Source organism: Heterodontus francisci, unplaced genomic scaffold (assembly GCF_036365525.1).
Source record: "Heterodontus francisci isolate sHetFra1 unplaced genomic scaffold, sHetFra1.hap1 HAP1_SCAFFOLD_43, whole genome shotgun sequence".
In the NCBI taxonomy this organism is placed as follows: domain Eukaryota; kingdom Metazoa; phylum Chordata; class Chondrichthyes; order Heterodontiformes; family Heterodontidae; genus Heterodontus; species Heterodontus francisci.
In genome coordinates this window covers 3,170,119-3,185,278 of record NW_027141852.1, presented here as the reverse complement: position 1 = coordinate 3,185,278, position 15,160 = coordinate 3,170,119, and the positions used below count along the sequence as shown (strand labels likewise).

The following is a 15,160-nucleotide window of genomic DNA, read 5'->3' as shown; positions in this document are numbered from 1 at the left end:
TCAGTTTTAAATGGCCTACTCCTTATTCTGAGACGATGTCCTTTGGTTTTAGACTCACCAACCAGGGCAAGCATCCTGTCTACATCCACACTGTCACGCCCTGTAAGAATTTTGTCAGCTTCAATCAGATCACCTCTCATTCTTCGAAACTTTAAGGAATACAGGCCCAGTTTCCTCATAAGACAATCCCACCATCCCAGGGATTAGTCTGGTGACATAAAAACAAGAAATGCTGGAACCACTCAGCAGGTCTGGCAGCATCTGTGAAAAGAGAAGCAGAGTTAACGTTTCAGGTCAGTGACCCATCTTCGGAACTGACATATATTAGAAAAGTCACAGGTTATAAGCAAGTGGGGTGGGGGTGGGGCAAGATATAACAAAGGAGAAGGTCACATAGCTGACCAAAAGGTCATGCAGCAAAGGCAAACAATATGTTAATGGTGTGTTGAAAGACAAAGCATTAGTACAGATTAGGTGTTAATGGACTGAATATTGAACAGCAGGAAGTACAAACCTGAAAAAAAACAGCAGGTAAGCAAACTGAACAAACTGAGATGAAATGAAATAAATGCAAAAAAAAGATTAGTCTGTTGACCCTCTGTTTCACCCCCTCTATGGCAAGTGTATCCTTCATAAGATGAGGAGACTAAACTGTACACAATACTCCAGTGCGGATTCACCAAGGGTCTAGACAATTGCAGCAAGACATCTTTACTCCTGTACTCATGACCCCTCGTGTGGGTACAACATACCATTTGCCTTCCTAATTGATTGCTGCACCTGCAGCAGAGCTTTTAGTGTCTCAGGAACAAGGACACCCAGGTCCCTTTGGACATCGACACTTCCCAACCTCTCACCATTTAAGAAATACTCTGTCTTTCTGTTTATTCTACCAAAGTGAATAACTTCACACTTATTCACATTATATTCCATGTTCTTGCCCATTCACTTAGCCTCTCCAGGTCCCCTGGAAGCCTCTCTGCATCCTCCTCACAACTCACACTTCACCGAGCTTTGTGTCATCTGCAAACTTGGAAATATTACATTTAATCCCCACGTCCAACTCATTTATATAGGTTGTTAACAGCTGTGGCTCCAACACTGATCCTTGCAGTACCCCAATAGTAACAGCCTGCCATCCTGAGAAGGACCCGTTATTCCTGCTCTCTGTTTTCGGTCTGTTAACCAATTCTCAATCCATATCAGTATATTATCCCCAAGCCTATGTGCTCTAATTTTGTTTACTCACCTCCTGTGTGGGACCTTACCAAAGGAAAATACAAATACCACACATCCACTGGTTCTCCTTTATCTGTTCTATAGGCAACATCCTCAAAAATCTCAACAGGTTTTTCAAACCTGTTTTCCTTTTCATAAATCTATGTTGACTCTGCCCAATCATGTCATCATTTTCGAACTGTCTAGTTATCACATCCTTTATAATTGGCATATTCTTCTCCATGCTGCTATTGTACACTTTCAATTACTCAGATATAGGTGTTCACCTGCACATCAGAGCTGACGACAAGCTGTTCAACTTGGCAAGACTGTGCGCCAAGACCAAAGTGGGTAAATTCCTAGTCTGTGAGTTGCTATTTGCTGATGATGCTGTGCTGACATCCCATAATGAAGTTCAGTCACAGCAGCTTGTAGATCGGTTCTCCCTGGCCTGCAAAGAGTTTGGACTGACAATCAGCATCAGGAAGATGAAAGTTACGGGCCAGGACGTAGAGACTCCACTTTCCATCAACATCGACAACCTCACTTTGGAGGTTGTCAACAGCTTCACATACCTTCAATCAACAATCACCAGCAATCTGTCCCTTGATGCTGAAATCAGCACCAGGATTGCCAATGCTGCAGCTGTCATGTCAAAGTTGAGAAGACAAGTGTGAACCGACAGCAAACTGACCGAAAATACAAAGCTCCACGTGTACCAGGCTTGTGTTCTCAGCACCCTCCTTTATAGTAGAGAAGCATCAACAACTTATACAAGCCAAAAAAAGCGGATGAACAGCTTCCACCTCCACTGCCTCAGATGGATACTGGGCATCTCCTGGCAGGACAGAGTGCCGAATGCGGAAGTACACCAGCGTGCAGGGATCCGAAGCATGTTTGCCCTCTTGAGTCAGCGGTGACTCTGTTGACTGGGCCAAATGGATGACGGTCACATTGCCAAAAACATGCTATGTGGTGAGCTTGCTATCAGCATGAGATCAACAGGTCAGGGAAAAAAATCAATTCATTTGGAGAGGTTTGAGTTAATTCAGGAGAGTGGGCATGGATTTATCAATGGGAGTTCATGCTTGACGAATCTAACTGCATTTGTTGATAAACTATCTGAGAATACTGATGAAGGGAATGCAGTGGATGTTGTTTATATGGATATTACGAAAGCATTTTATAAAATACCACATAAAAGGGTGGTTAACAAAATTGGGGTTCATGGATTAGGAGGGTCAGTGTCCATTTGGATAGTACATTGTTTTAAAGACTGAAAACAGCGAGTCATATTAAATGGTTCTTGGTCAGACCGGAGGATAGTCGACAGTGGTGTTCCCCAAGGGTCAGTGCCAGAACCACTGCTTTTTTTGCTAAAGGTAAGTGACTTGGATCTTGGAATACAGAGTAGAATCTCAAAATAAGCCGATGACACCAAACTTGGAGGAGTGGCAAACAGTGAGGATGATATGAACTGCCTGCAAGAGGACAGTGATAGGCTAGCAGAATGGGCAGACAGGTGGCAGATGGAATTTAATAGTGACAAGTGTGAGGTGATGTATTTTGGCATAAGGAATAGGGAGAGGCAATATATACTTAATGGCACAGTTATAAAGAGTGTGCTGGAATAGAGGGACTTGGGGTTCATGTGCACCGATCTTTGAAGGTGGCAAGACATATTGCGAGAGTGGTTAGGAAAGCATATGGGATCCTGGGCTTTATAAATAGAGGCATTGAGTACAAAAGCAGGGAAGTTATGCTGAACCATTATAAAACTCTGGTTAGGCCCCAATTGGAGTGTTGCTTCCAGTTCTGCTCAGCAGACTTTAGAAAGAATGTGAGGGTCCTTGAGAGGATGCAGAGGCGATTTACCAGAATGGATCCAGGGATCGGGGATTTTAGTTACAAGGTTAGGTTGGAAAAGCTAGGATTATTCTGCCTATATCAAAGGAGATTGAGTGGAGAATTGATAGAGGTGTATAACACCTCTAGAGAACAGGCCATCCTGGACTGGGTATTGTGTAATGAGAAAGGATTAGTTAACAATCTTGTTGTGTGGGCTCCCTTGGGGAAGTGCGTCCATAATATGATAAAATTCTTCATTAAGATGGAGAGTGAGAGAGTTGATTCCGAGACTAGGGTCCTGAATCTAAACAAAGGAAACTATGAAGGTATGAGGCGGGAGTTGGCTATGATAGATTGGGGAACGTTACTTAAAGGGTTGACAGTGGATAGGCAATGGCTAGCATTTAAAGAGAGCATGGATGAATTCCAACAATTGTTCATTCCTGTCTGTGCAAAAGTAAAACAGGAAGGGTGGCTCAACTGTGGCTTACAAAAGAAATTAAGGAAAGTATTAGATCCAAGGAGGAGAAATATAAAATGGCCAGAACAAGCAGCAAACCTGAAGATTGTGAGCAGTTTGGAATTTGGCAGAGGAGGACAAAAGGATTGATTGAGAAGTGGGAAATAGAGTATGAGAGTAAGCTAGCAGAGAACATAAAAACTGACTGTAAAAGCTTCTATAGATATGTGTCGAGAAAAAGATTAGTGAAGACAAATGTGGGTCCCTTACAGTCAGAAACGTGGGAATTTATAATGGGGAACAAAGAAATGGCAGACCAATTAAATACATACTTTGGTTCTGTCTTCACAAAGGACGATACAAATTACCTCCCAGAAATGTTGGGGAACATAGGGTCTAATGAGAAGGAGGAACTGTATGAAATCTGTATTAGTAGGGAATGTTTGGGAAATTGATGGGATTGAAGGCCGATAAATCCCCAAGGCCTGATAATCTGCATCCCAGAGTACTTAAGGAGGTGGCCCTTGAAATAGCAGATGCATTTCTGGTCTTTTTTCAAAATTCTATCGACTCTGGAACAGTTCCAATGGATTGGACGGTAGTTAATGTAACTCCACTATTTAAAAAAAGAGGCAGAAAGAAAACAGCGAATTATATACCGGTTAGCCTGACATCAGTCGTGGGGAAAATGCTGGTGTCCATTATAAAAGATGTAATAGCAGAGTGCAATAATAACTCGTCTCCACTCCTAGTATTTCTAAATCCCACACATTCACTATAATGTGAACAATTATTTCCTGTTGTGTCTCTCTCAGATTTGTAAACTTCACTGCATTGGAGTGAGGTGAAATCTACTGGCGGGAAGCAAGAACTGCAATCAAGCAGCAGAAACTCCACAGTCTGTCAGGGTTAAAGAAACATTGCAATGTGAGGATGCAGCAAAGTGGTTTGATTGGGTAGATGGAGACATGATTCCACTTGTGGTGGTGTCTGAAGCAAAGGCCAGAAATACAAAATTGTCATTAATAAAAGAAATGAGGAATTCATGAAAAATGTAGTAACGTAGTGAATGGTTCGAATGTGGATAGAATAGAAAGTGAGATTGGATGGACAGAAGCAGTCTGAAAGGATGGCTGAAACAAAAGGTGAGTGCCCAGAAACGTTAACTGTGTTTCTCACAGCACAGATGCTGCCAGAGCTGCTGAACATTTCCAGCACTTTCTGTTTTTATTTCAGCATTTGCAGGATGTTGCTTTGATCTGAAAAAAAAATGGATGATTGGCTGGGGGGTTCCAGTGAAATTCCACAGCAGCTAAAGAAACCTGACTAGTCAGTGGCTCGTTGGTCTAGGGGTATGATTCTCGCTTAGGGAATGTGGTTGATTAACAGGTAAGAAATCCAGGGTTCTAATCCAAGATGAACCCTGGCCTGCTGGCATTTTTAGATTAAGGTTATCTATTGGTTTCAGCCTTGCAGAAGGTGGAATTGACTTGCAAACAGAGCTGGCATGAGGACCAGACAACTGGATTCAAAGAGCTTGTCGACAAAATTGCAATAAACTAAATGTACAGATAGCCAAGTGGGAATATAAAGTTGTTGCTGTAATTGTGACCTGACTCCAAAAACAACAGGACTGGGTTCTGGACTGGAATGGAATGGAATTCTTCAGTGTTTCTGTTGTTTGGCTTGCATTGAATCATCGATTTTCTTGTTTTTCACTTTGTCCATGCCTTTGAATAATTGTGGATCCTTCTTCAGGGTGTCTTCTTTCACCAGGTAGTTCTGACCTCTGATGATGTTGATTGTAATCAGCTTCAATTCGCTGATAGTTTTGGAAGTGAGCAGATTTCCTTTGCTTGAGTCTACAACATGGAACTCAGTCTGACATGTGGACCCATGGGAGGATTTGAATGCCATCCCTGCGTTGGAGTTGCATCCATCCAATAAGAGACCGAGTAGAAGTGACAGTTCTGTCAGTCGAATATGAGACTTTTAATGGCAGGGTTGTGAGTTTGAGTGCCATTCTGTTATTCCCTTTTTTAAGGCTTCATGAGCAGAGAGTACAGGGAGTGTTTGAAATGAGCAAGTCTCGCTTTGATTCAGGACTCTTACCTCTCAGCAGCATCTCACTATGAAAGATTGAATTTGATCTCATTTCATTCTCAGCTCGGGGTCTGTGCGGCTCAGTGGCACTTCTGGCTGTCTCCCGCTTCACAATCCATCAGTACTGAGAAAGCAATGGGGAATATTACTCACATGTTGTGTTCTTTAATTTTTTGGAAAACTTGAATGTATGTATTTTCTTCCAAAACAAGGACACCAAGCAGCTGTTAATGTAGGGCTGAAATAGCTCAGTTTGGAGAGCGTTAGACTGAAAATCTAAAGGTCCCTGGTTCAATCCCCGGTTTCAGCAATTTCACTTTCTTATGCGTCCCTTGCCTTGGTTCTGATTTTCCAGTTGCACAATTTACTTTGAGATTATTTCCCAAGCACCAGTGGATTGAATTTGAGAAACAACACAGAGTCATTTACAACATCGAAGGTGGTCATTTGGCCTATCACGTCCATGCTGGCTCTCCCCGGAGCAATCTAGTCAGTTCCACTCACCAGCTCGATCCCTTTCCTCCTGCAAGTTTATTTCCTTCAAGTATCCATCCAATTTCCTTTTCAAATCATTGATTGTCTCTGCTTCCACCACACTCGTGGGCCAAGACATTACCACCCACAACATAAAAAATTCCAACTCATCAAGGATGGGAAATACTTACATCTTCTATATTTGCTTATTCTCTATTTCTATGAGAATAGACTGGCAGTCAACATGAAAGGAAACCCAAAAATCTTCGAGCAGCATGTAAATGATAAGTGGGTAGGAAGAGGTTGAGTCGGGCCTATTAGGGACAAAAAGGATAATATAAGCTTAGAGGTGCCGGGCAATGTTAATCTACTTAATGAGTACTTTGTATCAGTGATCACTAAGGAAGTGGAATTTGACAAAATATCAGTCGAAGTGAAGAGAGTAGAGTCAATGGAGAGGGTACAAATTGAGAGAGGGAGGTACTAAAAAGGCTGGCTGTGCTTAGGGAAGATAAATCACCTGGTCTGGATGGCTGGCATCCCAGGTTGCGAAAGGAAATGCGGATGCAGATAATGGAAGAGTTTGCCATAATCTTCCAATCTTCCCTGGATACGGGGGAGGTGCCAGAGGATTAAACAGTGGCAAATGCGACACCCTTATTCAAGAAAGGGTGTAAGGACAGTCCAGGTAACTACAGGCCAGTTAGATTAACAGCAGCGGTGGGTAAGGTTTTAGAAAGAATAATCAGGGTAAAAAATCAACAGTCACTTGGAGAGGTTCGAGTTAATTCAGGAGAGTGAGCATGGATTTATAAATGGGAGTTCATGCTTGACTAATCTAACTGCATTTTTTGATGAACTAACAGAGCAGGTTGATGAAGGGAATGCAGTGGATGTTGTTTATAGGGATTTTAAGGAAGCGTTTGACAAGGTACCACATAAAAGGGCGGTTAACAAAATTGAGGTTCGTGGTATAGGAGGGTCAGTGTCCAATTGGATAGAAAATTGGTTTAAGGACAGAAAACAGCGAGTCTTATTAAATGATTCTTTGTCAGACTGGAGGATAGTCGACAGTGGTGTTCCCCAAGGGTCAGTGCTAGAACCACTGCTTTTTTTGCTCAAGGTAAGTGACTTGGATCTTGGAATACAGAGTAGAATCTCAAAATATGCCGATGACAACAAACTTGGAGGAGTGGCAAACAGTGAGGATGATATGAACTGCCTGCAACAGGACAATGATAGGCTAGCAGAATGGGCAGACAGGTGGCAGATGGAATTTAATAGTGACAAGTGTGAGGTGATGTATTTTAGCATAAGGAATAGGGACAGGCAATATTTACTTAATGGCACAGTTCTAAAGTGTGTGTTGGAATAGAGGGACTTAGGGTTCATGTGCATCAATCTTTGAAGGTGGCAAGACATATTGCGAGAGTGGTTAGCAAAGCATATGGGATCTTGGGCTTGAAAAAAGGAGGCATTGAGTACAAAGCAGGGAAGTTATGCTGAACCATTATAAAGCTCTGGTTAGGCCCCATTTGGAGTGTTGCTTCCAGTTTTGCTTACCACACTGAAGAAAGAATGTGAGCGTCCTTGAGAGGATGCAGAGGAAATTCACCAGAATGGATCCAGGGATGGAGGATTTTAGTTACAAGGTTAGGTTGGAAAAGCTAGGGTTGTTCTACCTGCATCAAAGGAGAGTGAGGGGAGAATTGATAGATGTGTTTTCGGCTATGACAGTTTTAAATAAATTGGCAAGGAAACTTTGTTCCCGTTAACTATTGGTACAAGGACTAGGGGACACAGATTGAAGGTTTTGGACAGGAGACACAGGGGGAATGTGCGCAAGAACTTTTTTACACTGATTGGTGATGATCTGTAACTCGCTGCCCAAGAGGGCGGTGGAAATGGAGACAATCGAGGATTACAAAAGGAATTTGAATGGGCACTTGAAGGAAATAATTTTACAGGGCTATGGGGATCGAGCAGACAAGTAATAACTCGTCTCCACTCCTAGTATTTCTAAATCCCACACATTCACTATAATGTGAACAATTCTTTCCTGTTCTGTCTCTCTCAGATTTGTAAACTTCACTGTATTGGAGTGAAGTGACATCTACTGGCAAGAAACAAGAACTGCCGTGATGAGATCAGCCATGATTGTATTGAACGGCAGAGCAGGCTCGAGTGGCTGACTTGCCGACTCCGGCTCCTCGTTCTTATGTTCATAGAATCATGCAGCACAGAAGGAGGCCATTCGGCCCCATTGTGCCTCTGCTGACTCTCTGACAAAAAGATGCAATTAGTCCAACCCCCTGCCTATTTCCCCATAATCCTGGAGAATTTCACTTTGAAATATTTGTCCAATTCCTTTATGAAAGTTATAATTGAATCTGTTTCCACCACCCTGTCAGACAATTCATTCCAAATCCGAATCAGTTACTGGGTAAAAAGATCTCTCCTCACCTCCCCTTGACATTTTTGGCCAATTATTTTAAATCTGTGTCCTCTGGTTACTGACCCCCAGGACAGTGGAAACAGTTTCTCCCTCTCTACCCTATGAAAACCCTTCATGATTCTGAACACCTCTATTAAATCTTCCCTTAACCTTCTCTACTCTGAGGAGAACAATCCCAGCTTCACCAGCCGGTCCAGAGAACTGACACCCCTCATCTATGGTATCATTCTAGTAAATCTCCTCTGAACTGTCTCAGAAGCTTTGATGTCCTTTCTAAAGCCTGGTGCCCAGAACTGGACACATTACTCGAGCTGAGATCGAGCCAGCGACGCCCACATCCCACGAACGAATAAAAAAACGCTCCCGAACCAGTCCCCAATTCTGAAGCATTTTTCGACGTTCCCTGCCCAGTCCCCAAATCTTATTCATTTAGAAACGCTCCCTGCCCAGTCTCCAACTCTAATTCAATTATCGACACTCCCTGCCCAGTCCCCAATTCTTATCCATTTACAGACGCTTCCTGACCAGTACCCAAATCTTATTCATTTAGAGACGCTCCCTGCCCAGTCCCCCAATTTTTATCCATTTGCAGACGCTCCCTGCCCAGTCCTCAATTCTTATCCATTTACAGACGCTCCCTGACCAGTACCCAAATTTTATTCATTTCGAGACGCTCCCTGACCAGTCCCCAATTCTTATCCATTTATGGACGCCGTTTCGGGAAGCCTCACCGGGAAAAGCTTCACCACCGCCATCCGCAGGGATACAGATGGGATTGTTCCATCTTATTGTGGCCCTGAGGCCCTGCTCCAGCTGTGTGAGCCCGCAAAGTCTTCTCGCACTTTGTGAATATCCCGCTCCAACACCGAACCCGCAGCTCGAGTTGCTGACAAAGCTCCCTCCCGCGCCTGCGCGCCCCGCTCCTGTCACAGATAGGGCGGATTCTAGGCCGCTGAGCATTCTGGGTATCACACCTGTCATTAATGCTATTCTTTCAGCTGAAAGGTTTTATTACGTACATTTCATGACCTGGAATCGTTGTGAGTGTTTTCTTTTGCACCTGTCAGTGCCTGGGAGGATAGAGTCAGCTTCACTTTGCAGCCATGAGTCTCTGGTGTGAGAAAGTGGTGTTTAACTCAGTATATTTCAGTTTTTCGTCTGTGACTGTGGGTATTATTCAGTACTTGTTTGTTTCTGCTATTGCTCTGTGAGTTTCACCACATATCTTTCAACAACTTGTATGTGAGCATCAGCTTTTGTCTATATCTATCAGTTTCTGAGAAGTGAGAAAGGGTTTGATTCTATCCCTATCAGTTTCTGTTACATGCATGTGTCTTTAATCTGCACCTCCTCTGAGTGTATCTTCGTCTCTGTACTTGTAGGTGAGTATGTGTTTTGCTTTGTATCTCTCAGTCTTTGAAGTGTGAGCCTGGGTTTGAACATAATTTCCTTTGTACCTTGCAGTTGGGATATGAAAGAAAGATTTTTACACGTTACCTGCCAACTGCTGCTACGTGACTGTGGGTTTCACACTGTATCTGTCAATTTCTTGTCTGGTAATGCGAAGTTCACAGTGTACCTGTCAGTTTTTTGCATGTGAGTGTTGATTTCACTCTGAAAAGAATCATAGATCATAGAATAGTTACAGAACAAAAGGAAGCCATTCAGCTCATTGTGCTTGTGCTGCTTCTCTGCACGAGCAACTCAGCTCATGCCACAGACTCATGTATTCCATGAAAACATGCAATTTTTCCACTTCAGATAATTATCTTATACTATTTTGAAAGCCATGGTTGAATCAGCCTCCATCACACTCTCAAGCAGTGCATATCAGATCTTAACCACTCGCTGTGCAAAAGAAGTTTTTCCTCATGTTGCCTTTGGTTCTTTTGCCATTCACCTTAAATTGGTGTCCTCTGGTTATAGAGCCGTGAATAATATTCCCCATTGCTTTCTCAGCTCTGATGGATTTTGAAGCAGGAGACAGCCAGAAGTCCCACTGAGCCGCACTGACCCCGAGCTGGGAATGAAATGAGATGAAGTTCAATCTTTCACAGCGAGATGCTGCAGAGAGATGAGTCCCGAATCAAAGAGAGACTTTCTCATACTTTTGCTGAATTTCATTTCAGACACTCCTTGTAGTTTAGTTTAGTGAAACAGCACTGAAACAGGCCCTTCGGCCCGCCGAGTGTGTGCCGACCATCAACCACCCACTTATACTAAATCCTACACTCATCCCATATTCCTACCACATCCCCACCTGTCCCTATATATTTTCCCTACCACCTACCTATACTAGGGGCAATTTATAATGGCCAATTAACCTATCAACCTGCAAGTCTTTGGCATGTGGGAGGAAACCGGAGCACCCGCAGGAAACCCACGCAGACACAGGGAGAACTTGCAAACTCCGCACAGGCAGTACCCAGAATCGAACCCGGGTCCCTGGAGCTGTGAGGCTGCAGTGCTAACCACTGCGCCACTGTGCCGCCCATAATACTCTTTGCGAATGAAGCCTTAAAAAAGGGAAAAACAAAATGGCACTCAAACTCACCACCCTGAAATTAAAAGTTTAATGTTTGACTGACTGAACTGTCACTTCTACTCGGTCTCTTATTGGATGGATGCAACTGTATTCTCCAACGCAGGGGTGGCATTCAAATCCTCCCATGGGTCCACATGTCAGACTGAGTTCCATGTTGTAGACTCAAGCAAAGGAAATCTGTTCAGTTCCAAAACTATCAGTGAGTTGAAGCTCATTACGATCATCATCATCAGAGGTCAGAACTACCTGGTGAAAGATGACAATCTGAAGAAGGATCCACAATTATTCAAAGGCATCGACAAAGTGAAAAACAAGAAAATCGATGAGTCAATGCAAGCCAAACAACAGAAACACTGAAGAATTCCATTCCATTCCAGTCCAGAACCCAGTCCTGTTGTTTTTGGAGTCAGGTCACAATTACTGCAACAACGTAATATTCCCACTTGGCTATCTGTTCATTTAGTTAATCAAGCTCTTTGAATCCAGCTCTCTGGTCCTCAAGCAGGCTCCATATGGAAATCATTTCCGCCTTCTGCAAGGCTGAAACCAATCAATGACCTTAAACTAAAAATGCCAAAGAAGAAGGACTTGTCCAGGATTTGAACCCAGGATCTCTCACACATTAATTAATCACTCACCCTAAGCAAGGATCATACCCCTAAATCAACATGCCACTGATATCAGATCTTCCTTTTAGCTCCTGTGGAATTTCACTGGCAGCCAAAGCCGACCATCCATTTATTTTTCAGAGCAAAGCAACATCTTGCAAATTCTGAAATAAAAACAGAAAGTGTTGGAAGTGTTCAGAAACTCTGGCAGCATCTGTGGAGAGACAAACAGAGTTCACCTTTCAGAGCGTTTACCTTTTGTTTGAGCCATCCTTTCACACTGCTTCTGTCCACCCAATCTCACTTTCCATTTTTTCTAGATTCCAACCACTCACTACCTAAATACATTTATCATGAATTCCTCATATCTTTTAATAATGACAATTTTATATTTCTGGCCGTTGCTTTGGACTCCACCACAAGTGGAATCATGTCTCCACCAACCCAATCAAACCCATTCACTATTTCCTCACATTGCAATGTTTCTTTCACCCTGACAGACGATGGAATTTCTGCTGCTTGATTGCAGTTCTTGCTTCCTGCCAGTAGATGTCACCTCACTCCAGTACAGTGAAGGTGACAAATCTGAGAGCACACAACAAGAAGTAATTGTTCACGTTGTTCATTGTTCAGTGAACAGGTCCCTCTATTCCTGCACACTCTTTAGAACTGTGCCATTAAGTATATATTGCCTCTCCCTATTCCTTCTGCTAAAATGCATCACCTCACACTAGTCACTATTAAAATCCATCTGCACCTGTCTGCCCATTCTGCTAGCCTATCACTGTCTTGTTGCAGGTGGTTCATTTCATCCTCACTGCTTGCCACTTCTCCAAGTTTGGTGTTATCGGCATATTTTGAGATTCTACTCTATATTCCAAGATCCAAGTCATTTATCTGTCGCAAGTAAAAAGCAATGGTTCCAAACGTGACCCTTGGGGAACAGTACTGTCGACAACCTTCCAGTCTGAGAATGAATCATTTATTACGACTTGCTGTTTTCTGTCCTTAAGCCAATTTTCTATCTAATTGGACACTGACCCTCCTATTCCATGAACCTCAATGTTGTTAATCATCCTTTTATGTGTCGTTTCTTAAAATCCATATAAACAACATCCACTGCATTCCCTTCATAAACCTTCTCTGTTAGTTCATCAAAAAATGCAGTTAGATTAGTCAAGCATGAACTCCCATTTATAAATCCATGCTCACTCTCCTTAATTAACTCAAACCTCTACAAGTGACTGTTGATTTTTTCCCTGATTGTTCTTTCTAAAACCTTACCCACCACTGCTGTTAATCTAACTGGCCTGTAGTTAGCCGGACTGTCCTTACACCCTTTCTTGAATAACGGTGTCACATTTGCCACTGTTTAATCCTCTGACACCTCCCCCGTATCCAGGGAAGATTGGAAGATTATAGCAAGCCTTTCTGTAATCTGCATCCACATTTCCTTTCGCAATCTGGGATGAAAGCCATCCGGACCAGGTAATTTATCTTCCTGAAGCATAACCAGCCTTTTCAGTACCTCCCTCTTTCAATTTGTACCCTCTCCATTGCCTCTACACTCTCCACTTCTCCTGATATTTTGTCAAATTCCACTTCCTTAGTGATCATTGATACAAGGTACTTATTAACTAGATTAACATTGCCCTGCAGCTCTAAGTATATATTACCCTCTTTGTCCCTAATGGGGCCCACTTCACCGCTGACTACCTGCTTATTATTTATATACTGCTCGAAGATTTTTGGGTTCCCTTTCATGTTGACTGCCATTCTATTCTCGTAGAGATAGGGAATAAGCTAAATATAGAAGATATAAATATTTCCCATCCTTGGGTGAGGTGGAATTTTTTTATGCTGTGAGTGGTAATGTCCTGACCCACGAGTGTGGTGGAAGTAGAGACAATCAATGATTTGAAAAAGAAATTGGATGGATACCTGAAGCAAAGGAACTTGCAGGAGGAAAGGGATCGAGCAGGTGAGTGGAACTGAGTAGCTGGCTCCGATAATTGCTGCAGTCACTGCGATCCCCCTTAATTTTGTACAAGGTGACAATGTTTGCATCACGCATGTTTTGAGCCCTTGTTGAGCTGGGCTATGGTGGGCTCACTGTCCAGTTCCTCCATGACAGGGAAGTCTGGAATGGCACTGAGAGCTACTTCAATGACAATGTTCTCCGTTATGTAGAGTTCAAGATAATGCTCCACTCACCTTTCCATCTGCTTGTTAGGTTCAGTGATGATCACCCCTCTCTTTGTCTTCAAAAGGTGCTGATTTAGTTACCACTGGGCCCATTGCTTTCTTAATTCCTTCAAACATAGCATCCCCGGATACATCAGCAGAGTGTTAACCAGTATTGATTGGTGCAGTGCCGAGCAGTCTGCAGAGACATGTTTCTGGCAGCTCTGAGAGCATTTAGATGTTGTTTGCTGGGGACTTGTTTGTAGTTCATGAGGGCTCTCCTCTTAGTTGCAGTAACTGACTCCAATTCAGTCCAATAAGCCTCAAACCAGTCAGCATTCCTCCCATCTCTTTTCCTATACACAGTGAGTGCAGAGTGATAGATGGTGGTGTGCAGATGATTCCACTTTGACACTGCACTGAGGCCTTGAGCATTGTTGTCTGAAAGAGCCTGATCGAGGATGTTGAGGAACTCCTGGGTCCCTTCTGGATCAGTGGTTCGGCAAGTGTTGATCAGAAGACGAGCTTTTATCATGGATGGATGAAGCTTCCTTGGCTGAAGCCTGAACTTATTACACACCAGGGAGTGATCAGTGTCACAGTCAGCGCTGTGATAGCTGCGAGTGATGAGGACACTGCTGAGGGTGTTATGTCTGGTGAAGATAAGGTCTAGCTGGTGCCAATGGCATGATCTCGGATGTCTCCAGGACACCTTCTAGCACAGCTTGACCTGGAAGTAGCTGTTCATCACACAGAATCCATGGTGACAGCATAGCTCCAGCAACCTCTGTCCATTTTCATTCATCTTGCCAATCCCCTGGTGCTCTATGCACATTGGCAAAGCTGTGTAGTCAGTACCCAAGCTTGTGTTGAAGTCTCCTAGAAGGTACAGTCCCTCAGTGCTGGGAATTCTACTGATGGCAGTGTCAAGTGTCACATAGAATTGATCCTTGACATCTGGGGTGGAGGTGAGTGTCGGGACATAGATGCACATGAGATTAACTGGGCCCACACTTGTTGACAAGTGAAGAGTAAGAAGTCTCTCTGAGCCTACTGTGGGTGGTTCACTCATTTGAAGTGGCGTGTATTTTACTGTGAAACCCACTCCATGCTCACGAGTTGCCTCTTGGGCTTTCCCCTGCCAGAAGAAGGTGTAGTGTTTCTCTTTGAGGGATCCACTTTGAACGAGTCTAGTTTCTTGCAGCACAGCAATGTCCACATTGAGCATTGTGAGTTCCTTGTCGATCACAGCTGTCTTGTGTGTG

The 15,160-nt window shown here is 43.3% G+C and overlaps 1 non-coding gene across 1 annotated transcript; it reads left to right on the top strand.

Moving 5' to 3' along the window:
• Nucleotides 1-5,866: 5,866 nt before the first annotated feature.
• On the top strand, nt 5,867-5,939 carry trnaf-gaa (transfer RNA phenylalanine (anticodon GAA)). Its single transcript has one exon. It is a non-coding gene; the product is annotated as a tRNA-Phe (tRNA).
• The last annotated feature ends 9,221 nt before the right edge of the window (nt 5,940-15,160 follow it).